An 18,805-nucleotide genomic window follows, 5' to 3' on the forward strand; every position below is an offset into this window, starting at 1 on the left:
TTTGTTTTCTACCAGTCAACTGTCAGTTTAGCATCTTTGTTTTCTACCAGTCAACTGTCAGTTTAGCATCTTTGTTTTCTACCTGTCAACTGTCAGTTTAGCATCTTTGTTTTCTACCTGTCAACTGTCAGTTTAGCATCTTTGTTTTCTACCAGTCAACTGTCAGTTTAGCATCTTTGTTTTCTACCTGTCATCTGTCAGTTTAGCATCTTTGTTTTCTACCTGTCAACTGTCAGTTTAGCATCTTTGTTTTCTACCTGTCAACTGTCAGTTTAGCATCTTTGTTTTCTAGCTGTCAACTGTCAGTTTAGCATCTTTGTTTTCTACCTGTCAACTGTCAGTTTAGCATCTTTGTTTTCTAGCTGTCAACTGTCAGTTTAGCATCTTTGTTTTCTACCTGTCAACTGTCAGTTTAGCATCTTTGTTTTCTACCTGTCAACTGTCAGTTTAGCATCTTTGTTTTCTACCTGTCAACTGTCAGTTTAGGCTGCTCGCCGGCTCCTCATCACCACTTCAAGATGGCGGCCCAATTTCTCGCGTAACAGCAGCCAATGCTGCGTCTACTTATAACATGTCTATTTCAGTAGCAGTCGATGCTGCGTACCCTTATAAGATGGCTATGATAACAAAACACATGTGTAATAAAAAAATAAAATAAATAAATAAATAAAATAACGGACATGTGCCTCCCCCCCCCCCCTCCTCTCCGGTGTCCCACTCAAAAGTGTCCCCAGGGCACTTGAGCACATCCCGTGAGTTCCTGACAAGTCCACCCAACATGGCTGGTAAATACTTTTTTTTCTTGCAAAAATGACTTTGTTTCAACCGTATTAGTCATTGAAAAAAAAAAAAAAAAGTTTGTACTAGTTCGTGCTATATTTCTGCTATAACAGTTGACATTGACGGCATTGTACGTGATTTGATTTCCCCTTCCACCTGTGTGAGTGGTGTTAGCCTAGCTTCACTTTGCTCATGTGCTCATCAATTATGACAAAGTGAATCGAGATGTTTTTTAAAAGCAACATTTTTAAGTCTGTTAGTGATGGTTAATCAGTTAATTAGTTAGTCAGAAGATCTCCCCCGCAATGTTGAAAGTTAGTGTATTTGTCTAAGTGTGAACTCTATAGCTACCAACATGTTTGTTGATACTTTTCAATACATCATCTTTATTTGAACACAAATTACTTGTTTTTTATCAAATAAAATGTTGAACATACTGTATATAATATTTTGTGTATTAATTGTGTAAGTGTAAGACATATAATTGACACAAATAGGCAAAAAAACAACAACAGAAAAAGTGTGTATTAATTGTATAAGTGTAAAACATAAAATGGGAAAAAATAGGCATTGTTTTTACAGAAAATGTGTGTATTCATTTTCACAGAATATGTGTGAATTTTATAAGTGTAAGACATATAATGGGAAAAAATAGGCTATATATTTTTTTTTTTTTACAGAAAATGTGTGTATTAATTTTATAAGTGTAAGACATATGGACAAAAATATATATATCTTTTTATTGTGTGTGTGTGTGTATTAATTGTATAAGTGTAAGACATATAATCGGAAAAATAGGCTTTTTTTGTACAGAAAAAGTGTGTATTATTGTATAAGTAAGTCATTTATGAACAAAAATCGGCTTCTTTTTTTTTTTTTTACAGGAAAAAGTGTGTATTAATCGTATAAATGTAACACATGTTATGGGAAAAAATAGGCATTTTTTGTATTAATTGTATAAGTGTACACAATTTTATGCAGAGAAATATCAATATTCCTACAGAATATTTGTGTATTAATTGTATAAGTGTAAGACATATAATTGACACAAATAGGCAAAACATTTTTACAGAAAATGTTTGTATTAATTGTGTAAGTGTAAGACATATAATTGACACAAATAGGCAAAAAAAATACAGAAAATGTGTGTATTAATTGTATAAGTGTAAAACATAAAATGGGAAAAATAGGCATTGTTTTTACAGAAAATGTGTGTATTAATTGTATAACATTATGAACAAAAATAGTCAGTGTTCACAGAATATGTGTGAATTTTATAAGTGTAAGACATATGATGGGAAAAAATTGGCTTTTTTTTTTTTTTTTACAGAAAATGTGTATTAATTGTATAAGTGTAAAACTTAAAATGGGAAAAATAGGCATTGTTTTTACAGAAAATGTGTGTATTAATTGTATAATATTATGAACAAAAATAGTCAGTGTTCACAGAATATTTGTGAATTTTATAAGTGTAAGACATATATTGGGAAAAAATTGGCTTTTTTTTTTTTTTTTTTTTTTACGGAAAATGTGTATTCATTTTATAAGTGTAAGACATATGGACAAAAATAGTTTTTGTTGTTTTTTTTCTACAGAAAATGTGTGTATTAATTGAATGACATCTCTTTCCTTACCCTGGCTTAGTATTGTGTTTTATTGTTTCTCTGCCTCCCTTTCTCACCTCCGTAGTCAAAAGTTCAACGCCAGGTTGCACTTGCCAGCCGCGCTTTTTATCCGTCCGCATCAACACCCATGGAAAGGTGAAGGTGGCGCTTGGGTAAATACAATAATTAAGCATGAAAGCCAGCGCACAAAGTGAGGGAGTGACAAGTAATAGGTGGACATTTCCACTGAGAGCCAGCCTGCACTAACAGTCACACAAGGGGATTATTTGGGGCAAATTCAAGGGCATTTGTCGAGTCGCCCGGCCTCTGACCATTCAAGCTAATGTCGGTGTGAAAGCATCAATCTGTCAACTAAACCCCACTTGCCGGGTCAAAAGGCTTTCAACGTGGCGGCAGAAGACAAAAAAAATAAAAGAGCTTTCCATATTTCCTAAATAAGAAAGAGGGCTTTGAGTGAGCCTGAAAAGAGAAAATTGTCACTATTACCTTTGGAGAAGCAAAGGAGGTATGGCAACTAAAGGTGTATTATCATAAATTGAGGGTGACCTGCATCATTTTGCAGGAGGGGACTTTGTTGTCATGCAGTAGGCTGGAGAGTTTGCAGAGAGCAGACCTTTATTTTTACACTCAATGCTTTTTTTAAAATTTGCTCATCAGCTGATGGAAACACTTCAAGTGCATAAGCAGAGCAATAAATGTACGCTTTACATTTCCTCAACAAAAAGGTATAGGCTGAAGCTAAAAGCTTGTTATGCCGACGACCCTTTCCACATTCACTTTGTACACGTCTAACAGAGGAAAGAAAAGAAAAGCAGGAAATCGATCTTGAGATAAAGAAACACATGCATTAGTAAGCATGTCAATACATGCATTTACCAATATATATATATATATATATATATATCATGGGTCACCAACGCGGTGCCCGCGGGCACCAGGTAGCCCGTAAGGACCAGATGAGTAGCCCGCTGGCCTGTTCTAAAAATAGCTCAAATAGCAGCACTTACCAGTGAGCTGCCTCTATTTTTTAAATTGTATTTATTTACTAGCAAGCTGGTCTCGCTTTGCCCGACATTTTTAATTCTAAGAGAGACAAAACTCAAATAGAATTTGAAAATCCAAGAAAATATTTTAAAGACTTGGTCTTCACTTGTTTAAATAAATTCATTAATTTTTTTACTTTGTTTCTTATAACTTTCAGAAAGACAATTTTAGAGAAAAAATACAACCTTTAAAATGATTTTAGGATTTTCAAACCCATATACCTTTTTACCTTTTTAAATCTTTCCTGACAATTTAAATCAATGTTCAAGTAAAAAAAAATTTTTTATTGTAAAGAATAATAAATAAATTTAAATTTAAATTTAAATTTTAGCTTCTGTTTTTTCGACGAAGAATATTTGTGAAATATTTCTTCAAACTTATTATGATTAAAATTATTCTGGCAAATCTAGAAAATCTTTAGAATCAAATTTAAATCTTATTTCAAAGTCTTTTGAATTTCTTTAAAAATTTTTGTTCTGGAAAATCTAGAAGAAATAATGATTTGTCTTTGTTAGAAATATAGCTTGGTCCAATATGTTATATATTCTAACAAAATGTAGATTGGATTTTAACCTATTTAAAACATGTCATCAAAATTCTAAAATTAATCTTAATCAGGAAAAATTACTAATGATGTTCCATAAATTCTTTTTTTAATTTTTTCAAAAAGATTTGAATTAGCTAGTTTTTCTCTTCTTTTTTTCGGTTGAATTTTGAATTTTAAAGAGTCGAAATTGAAGATAAACTATGTTTCAAAATTTAATTGTCATTTTTTTCGTGTTTTCTCCTCTTTTAAACCGTTCAATTAAGTGTAAATATCATTTATTATTAATAATAACATAGAGTTAAAGGTAAATTGAGCAAATTGGCTATTTCTGGCAATTTATTTAAGTGTGCCTCAAACTGGTAGCCCTTCGCATTAATCAGTACCCAAGAAGTAGCTCTTGGTTTCAAAAAGGTTGGTGACCCCTGTTATATATATATATATATATATATATATATATATATATATATATATATATATATATATATATATATATATATATATATATATATATACATATATATATATATATATATATATATATATATTAAGGCTGAAACGACGCGTCGACGTAGTCGACGTCATCGGTTACGTAAATACGTCGACGCCGTTTTTGTGCGTCGACGCGTCGCATATTTACGTCACACTACCGTCATGGCGGACCGCAAAGCAGACGATCAAAGCAGACGATGCGAGCGAGGGGGGAAAAGCATGCCAAAAGTGGTCAAAAGTGTGGGAGTATTTCAATAAACGGCCTAATAATGTTGTTTTATGCACACTGTGTCGAGCAGAAATGGCCTATCATAGCAGCACAACGGCTATGAACGAACATTTGAAAAGAAAACCATCAACTAGTCAATCGTCCGCGCGAGCATACGTTGTCATCATTACACAAAAACATGACTGTGTCATTTGTATCTGCTAGGGGTGTAACGGTACGTGTTTTGTATTGAACCGTTTCGGTATGGGGCTTTCGGTTCGGCACGGGGGTGTACCGAACGAGTTTCTAAGCTAAAGCTAACTTTAGCTGCTAAAGTCTTAACAAGCTGCTTCGCTCCTCTGCGTCTGTCTCAGCACGCAGCATTGTCCCACCCACACAACCATCTGATTGGTACACACGCAGCATTGTCCCACCCACACAACCATCTGATTGGTACACACGAACCATTATCAGCCAATCAGCAGTGTGTATTCAGAGCGCATGTAGTCAGCGCTTCAGCGTGGAGCAGATAGGTGTTTAGCAGGTGAGCATCAGGCAGCGGACTCTCCCCAAATGATAATAAACACCTCCCAGTCAACTACTAGTAACATCACTATGAGCCCGTTGACCTTCTAGGAATATAAACTGCAGCTCAGCTCACTCGCAGTCCTGGCTTGAGGTGAAGGCTAATTACCTCTCAGTTCCAGCCACATCGACCCCTTCTGAGCGCCTATTTTCAGCTGCTGGGAATATTGTAAACAAGAAAAGAACCAAACATGTACACATGCTAACCTTTCTTCATTACAACTGTTAGTCACTCACTGGAATGAGTAGAATTGGTTATTTTGTTTACTGTGTTGGACTGGCTGTTTATTTTGCACATTTTAAAAGCAATACTTAATGTTTACAGTGCTCCAGAATATTTAGATTGGCACTTTTTTGTATTGGATGTTTATCTTTATTTTTGCACATTTTAGCAAATAAGCAATACTTTCACTTTTGTTGAAATGTTTACACTGTTGTTACAGAATATTTCGTTTTGCACTTTTTTGTATTGGATGTTTATCTTTATTTTTGCACATTTTAAAGCAAAATAAGCAATACTTTTACTTTTGAAATGCTTATACTATTGCAGAATATTAAGATTTGCACTGGATGTTGACTTTTATATTTGCACATTAAAAAGCAAATAAGCTACTTTTAATTTTGTTAAATGTTAAAAGTTTTAAATGTTTACATTGTTACAGAATATTTAGTCATGTTGTTGTCAATGTTGACTGAGTGGCCATACTTCTTTTTTTTTGTAAATAAAAGCCATGCCTTTTGAAAAAACGGGCCTACATTTATTTTTTCATCTTCATTTTGAATAAAAAAATTAATCGGTAAAAGGAAAAATAATCTATAGATTAATCGAAAAAAATAATCTATAGATTAACCGATTAATCGAAAAAATAATCTATAGATTAATCGATAGAAAAATAATCGTTAGCTGCAGCCTTAATATATATATATATATATATATATATATATATATATATATATATATATATATATATATATATATATATATATATATATATATATATATATATACATATACACATACCACATACCATTGTTCAAATGCACAATAGTGCATACACGTTTTTTATTTTACCTTTTCTTTCCTCTTTCTCCATCTTTCCATCCCTTTCCTTTCCATCCCTTTCTTCCCACATGGTGATGCATAATATAGTCAAGTAAAGAAGTATTGTATACATATGTATGTATATAAAGGAGTTAGTCATGTATAGGTGTATAAACATGATACTATCATGTTCCACTAGCCCTTTAATTCCCGTTGGGTGTGTGTTGTCGGGCAGTGCGAGAAGTTTCAAGTCAATCCCAGCGCCACCGTGCGGTGTAGGGACAATCCCCCCGCTATTTTTGATTCAGCGTTTGCAGCTATCCATTATTTTAGTAATGGAGTAGTCTGTGGATGAGTTTGTTGGTTAGTTTGAGTAATCAGATGAAACGTACTTTGTAGCCTCAATGTATAGTTCAAAGAAAATAGTTTTTTTTCTGCTTGCCATAACCTATATATTTTCTTGTCTAATAAATGCCCATGATCAACATTTTTAAATAAAATGCATGAATTTGCTGAATACATGTAAGACATATTATGGGCAAAAATAGATTTTTTTAAATTTTTTAAATTTTTTAGTTTTTTTTTACAGAAAATGTATGTATTAATCGTATAAATGTAACATATTATGGGAAAAAATAGGCTATTTGTGTACGAAAGTGTATGAAATATTATACAGAGAAATAACTATATTTTTACAGAATATTTGTGTATTAATTGTGTAAGTATAAGACATATAATTGACACAAATAGGCAAAAAAAAAATACAGAACATGTGTGTATTAATTGTATAACATTATGAACAAAAATAGTCAATTTTCACAGAATATGTGTGAATTTTATAAGTGTAAGACATATAATGGGAACAAAATTGTTTTTGTTGTTGTTTTTTTGTACAGAAAATGTGTGTATTAATTGTATAAGTGTAAGACATATCATGGACAAAAATAGTTTTGTTTTTTGACAGAATATGTGTGTATTAATTGTATAAGTGTAAGACGTATAATCGGAAAAATAAACTTTTTTGTACAGAAAATGTGTGTGTTATTGTATAAGTGTAAGTCATTTTATGAACAAAAATAGGCTTTTTTTTTTTTTTTTACAGAAAATTTATGTATTAATCGTATAAATGTAACACATATGGGCAAAAATACGCATTGTTTTTACAGAAAATGTGTGTATTAATTGTATAATATAATGAACAAAAATAGTAAATTTTTGCAGAATATGTGTGAATTTTATAAGTGTAAGACATAATGTTAAAAAAATTGGCTTTTTTTTTTTTTTTACAGAAAATGTGTATTAATTGTATAAGTGTAAGACATATGGACAAAATATTTTTTTTTTTTTTTTTTTAAAGAATATGTGTGTATTAATTTTATAAGTGTAAGACATATAATCGGAAAAATATGCTTTTTTTGAACAGAAAATGTGTGTATTGTATAAGTGTAAGTAATTTTATGAACGAAAATAGGCTCTTTTTTTTTACAGAAAATTTATGTATTAATCGTATAAATGTAACCCATATTATGTGAAAAAATAGGCATTTTTTGTATTAATTGTATAAGTGTACTATGTATTATGCAGAGAAATAACAATATTTCTACAGAATATTTGTGTATTATTGTATAACTAGTGTAAGACATATAATTGACACAAATAGGCAAACAAAAAAATACAGAAAATGTGTATTAATTGTATAATATTATAAACAAAAATAGTCAATTTTCACAGAATATGTGTAAGACATATAATGGGAAAAAATTGGCTTTTTTTTGCTTTGAAAATGTGTATTAATTGTATAAGTGTAAGACATATGATGGACAAAAATAGTTTTTGTTGTTGTTTTTTTCTACAGAAAATGTGTGTATTAATTGTATAAGTGTAAGACATATGGACAAAAATAGTTTGTTTTTATTTTACAGAATATGTGTGTATTAATTGTGTAAGTGTAAGACATATAATCGGAAAAATATGCTTTTTTTGTACAGAAAATTTGTGTATTGTATAAGTGTAAGTCATTTTATGAACAAAAATAATTTTTTGGGGTATTTTTTCAGAAAATGTATGTATTAATCGTATAAATGTAACACATATGGGCAAAAATAGGCATTTTGTGTACGAAAGTGTATGAAATATTTTGCAGAGAAGTAACAATATTTGTATAGAATATGTGTGTATTAATTGTATAAGTGTAAGACATATAATTGGCACAAATAGGGGAAAAAATACAGAAAATATGTGTATAGTATAAGTGTAAAACATAAAATGGGAATAAATAGGCATTGTTTTTACAGAAAATGTGTGTATTAATTGTATAATATCATGAACATAAGTGTAAGACATATAATCGGAAACATATGCTTTTTTTGTCCAGAAAATGTGTGTATTATTGTATAAGTGTAAGTCATTTTATGAACGAAAATAGGCTTTTTTTTTTGACAGAAAATGTATGTATTAATTGTATACGTGTAAGACATATAATGGGAAAAATAGTTGTTTTTTTTGTTACATAAAATGTGTGTCTTAACTGTATAAGCAACACATTTAATGGGCAAGAATAGGCTTTATTTGTGGGTGCATAGCATTGCAGTGTTTCCCACAGGACTGCAATCTATTTGTGGGGGCGATGTAACGGAACCGTAATCGTCCGATTTGCACAATTGGCTATGATGCATTTTCAAAAAACGTGATTAAAAACATGAGGAGCAAAACAAATGTGTTTAGATTGACATACAAACAAGATCGAGCTGCTTGGAAATGCTTATAGACGGGGGAGGGGCCCACAGCTGTGATTAGAGCGGTACGCACTTTAATGTCGGACTCCAACACATTCATTTGTCACTTTTTAGAGAAGAATATCTAGAAGGGCTGCAGATAACTGGCTAACAAAGTGGCTAAGTAGGCAACACTGATCCCTCCTGCTCTGTCTTCTTATTCTCTGGCAGAGCAGATGCATTAGTGTCCACCCTATCAAATGACATTTCTAGCACTGGCAACATGTCAGAGTGCATGTTTTGCCCAACGTTGAGCCTTTTGTGGCCAGCGCTTGAGTACTAGAGGAGGTCAACAAACATGGCTATAAGTTACACACTCCTCTCTGCCCTCAGGAGTCACACAGGAAGCACCGTGTTGGACACTTCCTGTCGGCGCCAGGAACAATGACTTGTCCCAGGCCATGACCTCACCTCCGTGGCGGAGCCGGCAATAAATCATCCACCTTGAAACGGAGCAGGTGGTGACGGATTAACAAGGTAACGGCGCCGGCGTGGTCAAATGGTGCAGGCCGAGTTTTTTTAAATAGCTGTGTATACCAACCTTTTGGTACTGGCACAATTATGTATTTTGATACTTTTCCATGCTTTTCAAAATAAAGGGGACCGCAAAAAAAGTCCTTTTCGTCTTCATTTGAATATGAAATCTTAGGGTACATGAAACATATGTTTATTATTGTAATTTAGTCTTTACATAAAATGTTGAACATACTAGACAACTTGTCTTTTAGTAGTAAGTAAACAAACAAAGACTCCTAATTAGTCTGCTGACGTATGCAGTAACATATTGTGTCATTTATACACCTATTATTTTGTACGCATTATAAAGGACAAGCTGTAAAAATGGATTATTAATCTACTTGTTCATTTACTGTTATCTGCTTATTTTCTGTTTGAACATGTTCTATCTACACTTCTGTTCAAATGTAATAATCACTTATTCTTTTCTTCTTTGATACTTGACATTAGTTTTGGATGATACCACACATTTGGGTATGGATCTGATACCAAGTAGTTACAGGATCATACATTGGTCATTATTAAAGTCCTCATGTGTCCAGGGACATATTTACTGACTTCATAAACAATAAACAAAAATAACAAGAGTGTAAGACATATCACGGACAAAAATAGGGATTTTTTTTGTTTACAGGAAATGTGTGTATTAATTGTATAAGTGTAAGACATATAATGGGAAAAATAGGCGTTTCTTTTACAGAAAATATGTGTATTTATTGTCTAAATGTAAGACATATTATTATGGACAAAAATCCGCTTTTTTTTTTTACAGAAAATTTAGATATTAATCGTTTAAGTGTAAAACGTATAATGGGCAAAAATAGGCTTATTTTACATAAAATGTGTATTGTATAAGTGCAAGACATTTAATGGCAAAACTATGCATTTCTTTTACAGAAAATACGTATAATTATTGTCTAAATGTAAGACATATTATTATGGACAAAAATAAGCATTTTTTTAAAAAGAATATTTGTATAAGTGTAAGACATATAATGGGCAAAAATAGGCTTTTTTTTTTTTTTTACAGAAAATTTATTTATTACTTGTATAAGTGCAAAACGTATAATGGGCAAAAATAGGCTTATTTTACATAAAATATGTGTATTAATTGTATAAATATAGCACATATTGAAAAAAAGAGGCATTTATTTTGTATTAATTGTATGAGTGTAAGACATATGGACAAAAATGGAAATTTTTTAAACATTAAAAGTGTGTATTAATTGTATAAATGTTATACATATAATGTATACAAATAGGCTTTTTTTGTACATAAAATGTGTGTATTAATTGTATAAATGTAGCACATATTGGAAAAAATAGGCATTTGTTTTGTATTAATTGTATGAGTGTAAGACATATAATGGACACAAATACCGTATTTTTCGGAGTATAAGTCGCACCGGAGTATAAGTCGCACCTGCCGAAAATGCATGATAAAGAAGGAAAAAAACATATATAAGTCGCACTGGAGTATAAGTCACATTTTTTGGGGAAATGTATTTGATAAAAGCCAACAGCAAGAATAGACATTTGAAAAGCAATTTAAAATGTCTAAAGAATAGTGAACAACAGGCTGAATAAGTGTACGTTATATGAGGCATAAATAACCAACTGAGAAGGTGCCTGGTATGTTAACGTAACATATTATGGTAAGAGTCATTCAAATAACTATAACATATAGAACATGCTATACGTTTACCAAACAATCTGTCACTCCTAATCGCTAAATCCCATGAAATCTTATACGTCTAGTCTCTTACGTGAATGAGATCAATAATATTATTTGATATTTGACGCTAATGTGTTCATCATTTCACACATAAGTCGCTCCTGAGTATAAGTCGCACCCCCGGCCAAACTATGGAAAAAACTGCGACTTATAGTCCGAAAAATACGGTAGGCAATTTGTTGTACAAAAATTGTATGTATTAATTGTATAAGTATAAAACATATAATGGGCAAAAATACGCTTTTTTACAGAAAATGTGTGTATTAATTGTATAAATGTAGCACATATTTTGGGAAAAAATAGGCATTTCCTTCGTATTAATTGTATAAGAGTAAGACATGTCATGGACAAAAATAGGCATTTTTTAACATAAAATGTGTGTATTAATTGTAGAAGAGTAAGACATATTATGGGCAAAAATAGGCTTTTTTTTTTTTTTTACAGAAAATGTACATATTAATTGTATAAATGTAGCACATATAATGGACACAAATAGGCTTTTTTTTTTTTTTTTTTTTTTACAGAAAATGTACATATTAATTGTATACATGTAGCACATATAATGGACACAAATAGGCTTTTTTTTTTTTTTTTTTTACAGAAAATGTGTGTATTAATTGTATAAGTGTAAGACATATAATGGACGAAAATAAACTTTTTTTTTTTACAGAACATTTTTGTATTAATTGTATAAATGTAGCACATATTTTGGACAAAAATAGGCCTTTTTTGTATTAATTGTATAAGTGTTAGACATATCATGGACAAAAATAGGCATTTTTTAACATAACATTTATATATTAATTGTATAAGTGTTAAACATGGGCAAAAGTAGACATTTTTTACAGAAAATGTGTGTATTAATTGTATAATATTATGAACAAAAATAGGCAATTTTCACAGCATATGTGTGAATTTTATAAGTGTAAGACATATATTGGGCAAAAATAGGCAGAATTTGTGATTAAAATAAAATATTGATGTAATCATTGTAGAATCGACTTCATACGGCTCTTGTATTTGGTATCATTACAGCCACGGTCTGTATAGATCCACCTTTTTGTTTACATTCAGGAGCGCTAGCTTGCTGTTAGCAGTGAGCTATTGTATCCTCCTACAGTGTGTAGTGAAGCATGTTTAGCAATTCCTCGTCCTGCAGTGACAATGCTACTTGTAAGAAACCTACTTTATTTGTCGCCACGGAGGCCAGGATTAGTGATTTACAAGTAGCCAAAACACCGTGGAGGCATGTCAGCCGCTAGTTAGCTATGCTTTAAGTCAGGGGTGTCAAAGTCAAATGGACGGAGGGCCAAATAAAAAATTTAGCTACAAGCCGAGGGCCGGACTGTTCGAATGTTCATTGAAAAATTTTTAAATGACGCATATAGTCTAGTGAACCTAATTGAACCTACTGAAAACCTAACAAATATATTCCAATATGATCAGATAAATAAAGCAATATTTTCTTATGGCTCTGTCAGTAATCTTTAATTTTCAACAGACACAAAAGACAAATTTCCTTTATATAAAAATCCCCATAACATGAACATTAAATGAAAGAAACCGGTATTCAAGGCACCATCAGTAGCCTATATTTTCTATTTTAGCAAAAGTGGGCTAAATTTACTTCAAAGAAAAAAACAATAATAGCAATTTTCTATCATCCACTCAACTGAAATATTTTTAAAATATAATTAAATTGAAATACAATAAAATAAAGTGCAAAAATCTATAAATCAAAAACAACACTTTGTTTAAGGAGAAGTAACATGCAGTGAAAACAAATATTAAACTTTAACTTTTAAACTTGAATTGAGTAAAAACTCTAAATATGTGATTGCACAGTAATGTTCACATTAAACCCCCCTCCTCCCTCCGTGGGAGGGAGGCGAGTTGGGTGCCCGAAACCCCCCGCTGGTTTCGGCCCGCCCCTTGGCGCGCGTGGCACGGCGGGCTCCGCGACCCGACGGCTGGCCCTCGTGGCTTGACGGCGGGCGCGTCCCGACGGGCCGCGCGTAGGGGTCAAACGCAGAAGTCTCAGGGCCTCGTGGTAAGGGGGTGGCCTGCGGGTTTCGGCCCGCTTGACCCCCCCGCTCCGCTTGGCGCGCGCGGCACATGACGGGTTCCGCCACCGACGCTCGGGCTGCAGCCCGACGGTGGTGCGGGCCCGGCGGTGACGCGCGGTTTGGGGAAACAAAGCAGAAGTCTCAGGGCCTCGGGGCCGGGTTTCGGCCCGCCCCCTTGGCGCGCGTGGCACGGCGGGCTCCGCGACTGACGGCCGGGCTGCAGCCCTTCGGCCGGCAGGTGCGTCCCGGCGGGCCGCTCGCCCCCTTTCGGAACCTTGGACCGGCATCCGCTTGGTGCGTGTAAAAGATCTGCGGTCTAAAAAAAAAAAAAAAAAAAAAAAAAAGATCTGCGGTCTGCGGGCCGGTTCTAATAATAAATCAAGATCATCCCAAGGGCCGTAAAAAACCTTCTCGCGGGCCGGATATGGCCCGCGGGCCTTGACTCTGACATATGTGCTTTAAGTGTTTACAGCTTCACTTAAGTCGTCAAAAAATACGTTCATTCTCCCTCTTCTGTCTCCACACTGTTTCCGCTTGCAAGTACTTACCGGCAATGTCCATGGGAAGAAAAAAAAAAAGTACTGGTATTTTTCAAAGGCAGTATAGTACCTTTTTTTAATTCATTAGTACCATTGTTTAGTTAGTAGCTGTATATTGTTCAGCCCTAATACAAAGAAAACATGTTTTAATAGCAGAACTGTGTGTTGAGGGACTATATATATATATATATATATATATATATATATATATATATATATATATATATATATATATATATATATATATATATAATATGAGTGTACTGCCTAATATATCCTAGGCTTAAGGGGTGGTGGACTTTTCCACTACTGTCAAAAAAAAAGTGTCATATTTGCTCCCCTTTGTTGCACGTGGTTGTCACTGTGTGTGTGTGTGTGTGCGTGTGTGTGTGTGTGTGTGTGTGTGTGTGTGTGTGTGTGTGTGTGTGTATATGTTTCCGCCATCCCTGTCGGTTTTAGTTATTAGTCACAGAGTCTGTTGAGAGGCTGCCTCTTTTTTTTTTTTTTTTTTAACAAAATATCTTTTTTTGAAGTGGTAAATCCATAAGCAGACAGATGTAAGCTGGTGACCAAATACAGACTGATATTAGGCATTCCTGCAAGCGGCTTGATGGGACATAAATGCAATCATATCCTTTCTCCCAAATCCCTCAGAGCTTTTTGCACACACACACACACATACATACACACACACACACACGCACACACACACGCTTGTATTTGTTACCTTCTTGAGACCTCAGAAAAATGCCTCCCTCTTTAGGACCACCCTTTCTACATATATAAAGATGTGTATTTACAACATTAATAATATATACATACTATGCAAATATAAAAAAGCTTTTTGTGAAAAATGATTTGGAATCTCACAAGAAAAAGGTCACAATTTCACAAGAAAAACTTAGAATGTTGGCAGTATTATAATAAGTCGTGAATTAACTCAACGCAAGTCAACATTTCGCAAGAAAAACTGAACATTTGTGCAATATTATAATAAAAGTTGGAATTTTACTCAATAACAGTCGCAATTTTACAAGAGAAGCTTAACATTTGAGCAATTTTATAAAAAGAGTCGTAATTTTACTTGACAATAGTCACAATTTAATAAGAAAACTTTCAAATGTTGGCAATATTATAATAATAATAGGAATTTTGCTCAAAAAATATCCGTTTTACAACAACAACAAAAAAATTGGCAATATTGTGATAAAAGTTCGAATTTTATATGACAAATGTCACTATTTTGCATGAAAAAGTAATAATTTTACGAGAAAATATTGCAATATTACAGAAACAGAAAGAATATGAGCAATTGTTCCCAATTTTATAAGAAAAAAGTCGACACATTGTGAGAAAAAGACGGCTTTTAGTTATTTTTTATTTTTTTTTGTAATTGTTTTTTTTAATCTTCATTATTTATCCATCCATTTTATACCGCTTGTCCCGTTCGGGGTCGCGGGCCTGCCGGAGCCTATCTCAGCTGCATTTGGGCGGAAGGCGGGGTACATTTACTCAAAATTTCACTATTTTACAAGAACAACAAAAAAATGGGCAATATTGTGATAAAAGTCTGAATTGTATATGACAAATGTCACCATTTTTCATTAAAAAGTTATAATTTTGCATAAAAAAGTTATAATTTTACAAGAAAATATTGCAGTATTTCAGAAACAGAAAGAATATGAGAAATTGTTCCCAATTTTCTAAGAAAAAAGTCGACAAATTGTGAGAAAAAGACTGCTTTTGGGTGTTTTGTTTTTGTTGTTGTTGTAATTGGTTTTTAATCTTATTTTTTTACTTGAAGTTATAACAGTATGTCTCTATATACATATATTATTATTTTTAAATTAATTTTGACCAAAGGGGGCGCATTTCAATTTCTTACACACACTCGTTATTTCGTATGTAGACCAGAGGGGGAGCACTTTTAAAAGCGACACACAGTCAATTTGAAAAATGCCTCCTTTCTGGGACCACCCTCATTTTGACCAGCAGGGGTGCAAATGATACATTGTCTATTAGATGCAATGTTATTGATTTATGTCATCACTTGTTCACACCTCCTCATATGGAAGATACTTTTCCTTCTTCATGTCTCAAGAAGGGCAGAAATACAAGAACACACACACACACACACACACACACACACACACACACACACACACACACACACACACACACACACACACACACACACACACACACACACAGCCCTCCCCTGACTGCTGTTAGACAGTTAAAATACAGATGCTATTGCTAAGTCGGTGGAGATCATTCTTATGTTCACCATATGTCTTCCCTCTAAATTCGGTTGCACTGCATCTTCCCAAAAGTGCTGACGACGAGACTTTTTCCAGGAAGAATTGTGCGGGAATTAGTGCTGAATAGAAAAGGACAAACTGAGTGTGCACATTTGTATTTATTTTTTTAAAATAAAATGGAAAAAAAAAAACCATTATTTGGCACTTAATGTGGGAATAGGAGGTTGCTCACATCCTGTCTGCTCCCCCAAATGTAAACCTTGTGAAATCATTACTGTAATTGACTGGGGACAATAATACCAGATTATAAATTCATCATGATATGCTGAAATAATGCTGGCCAGATGCGTGCATAGGACTGGCGTCCAAAGCGGACATGTGACAATAGAGCGGGCTTTAGGTGACATTGAGTGGAGGTCACATGATCACACATAATAGCGAAGGCTTTAAATTGAAAGTAAAAAATGATGACATTGGCAATTTGTGGATGATAAAAAGCAAAAAGTGTGACAATGATATTGTCAACAATAGGAATTTTGGCGGTGGCTTTCAACAGGAAGCGCCGCCTTGACCCCGACTTCCTTCATTGCTCCGTGTTTATATTCCAACGACTTCCTGTGCAGCCCCTCTTGTTCCTCGGCCTGGGAATAAAAAAGCAGTGTGGATGTATGTTGATATGTTCCTGCTCTGCAGACAATGTGGATGTTCTGCATGTTGATATGTTCCTGCTCTGCAGACAATGTGGATGTTCTGTATGTTGATATGTTCCTGCTCTGCAGACAATGTGGATGTTCTGTATGTTGATGTGTTCCTGCTCTGCAGACAATGTGGATGTTCTGCATGTTGATGTGTTCTTGTGATGTGTTCCTGCTCTGCAGACAGTTGGGAGGTGTAATGTGCAGCTCTGGCCGCTAGAGGGACTTGAAGACCACCAGGAAGTTGCATTGCACGGCAGGAGGTTTGATTATTTATCTAAATAACACCTTTCGTTGACAAATATATGAAAATACAGACGTATAATACGAAGAGGTTTTTCCCCCTCCCCGCCCCCACAACACACATGAACTGTGTAAAAACAAGACATGGTGTAACTGACAGGAATAGGAATTAAAATGGTCAAGTTTGTAAAAGAAAAAAGGAATATGTTACATTTCAGTGTATGATGCAAAAGTTTAATTATGAATGTCTTTATACTTACTTTAGTCTTCGTCTGGTTCTACTAAAGACAGAAAAGCTAAAATCATAAATAATTTTAAAGTGGAGTTTTTTTTTGATAGTTACAAACCGATAATTATTTTGAAAGGAAAACTGTTTTTAAAAAAAAAATTGAGCTGACGCCTCATTTCGCCAAATAAAAGCGATTTGTATTTGTGTTATTTTATTTATCCTATTTTTTAAATTTAGTTTAATTTAAAAAAAAATTTTTTTAATTAAAAACGTTTTTCAAAATATTACTTTTAATATTTAATTATTATACTTTGTTTTTCTTATTTTTATTTATTTACTTTATTTCAAAAACATGTTTTTCAATATTTAACTATTCTCATTGTTTTTTAATTTAATGTATTTTCTCAATATTTTACTTTATTCTCCTTATTATTTTTCGATTTACTCGATGTATTTTAAATACATTATTGAAAATATATAAGGTGTCTTCTTCTGTTTCTACTAAAGACAGAAAAACAAAAATCTTTATTTTAAAGTGGAGTTTTTTTTTTGGATACTTACAAACCCGATAATTATTTTTAAAGAAAAAGTGTACAGTAAGGGACTAGTTTAATTTTTTTTTTACACCGAACTGACTCCTCATTTCGCCAAATAAAACCCTTTTGTATTGTTTTAATTTTATTTATCCTATTTTTTTATTTTGTTTTAAATAAAAAAAATTGTTTTTAATTAAAAACGTTTTTCAAAATATTTATTTTAATATTTAATTATTATACTTATTTATTTACTTTATTTGAAAAACATGATTTTCAATATTTAACTATTCTCATTGTTTTTTTAATTTAATGTATTTATTAAAAAAAACAAAATTTTTCTAAATATTTTACTTTATTCTTCTCATTATTTTTCGATTTACTTGATGTATTTTAAATACATTATTGAAAATATATTTGATGAATAATCAATCCAGGTTTGAGGGGTTGCCTCCACATTTTGGCGAGACTCCGGAGCCCCGGGCAGCAGGGGTCTGGGACAGGCTGCCAAATTTGACGACCACAAGGAATACCCGCTGGTTTTGTGTGTTTGTACATGTGCCTTCTCTTTAATTCAATGATGTCACCGATTGACAGCACTGTCTTTCTCTCTGCATGCCGGCCAGAGAAAAGAAGGCTGGTAATAAACAGAAAAGAATTGAGGTTGTCTTGTGTAAGAATGTTCTAATTCAAATCAGGGAGGAAGCCCTCCCCTGATTACAAGACAGATAACAAACAATAAGACCTTTCTCACAAATGTTATGATCCCCAAACAGAAGACCCAAATTAAAAGACAGTCAAAAAAAGAAAAAAGGAAGCAATATTCTAATTTGACACGGACCTATTATTACTTTTGTCTTTTCTGACTTAGGAATGTTACAATATTGGATACTT

General features: G+C 33.1%; 1 long non-coding RNA gene across 1 annotated transcript; it reads left to right on the plus strand.

Annotated features, from left to right (window-relative positions):
• Positions 1-703: 703 nt before the first annotated feature.
• On the plus strand, positions 704-18,515 carry LOC133662937 (uncharacterized). Its single transcript, XR_009828190.1, has 4 exons — positions 704-785; positions 9,428-9,571; positions 17,090-17,169; positions 18,349-18,515. It is a non-coding gene; the product is annotated as an uncharacterized LOC133662937 (long non-coding RNA).
• The last annotated feature ends 290 nt before the right edge of the window (positions 18,516-18,805 follow it).

The sequence above is a fragment of the Entelurus aequoreus genome, linkage group LG12, assembly GCF_033978785.1.
Source record: "Entelurus aequoreus isolate RoL-2023_Sb linkage group LG12, RoL_Eaeq_v1.1, whole genome shotgun sequence".
In the NCBI taxonomy this organism is placed as follows: Eukaryota; Metazoa; Chordata; class Actinopteri; order Syngnathiformes; family Syngnathidae; genus Entelurus; species Entelurus aequoreus.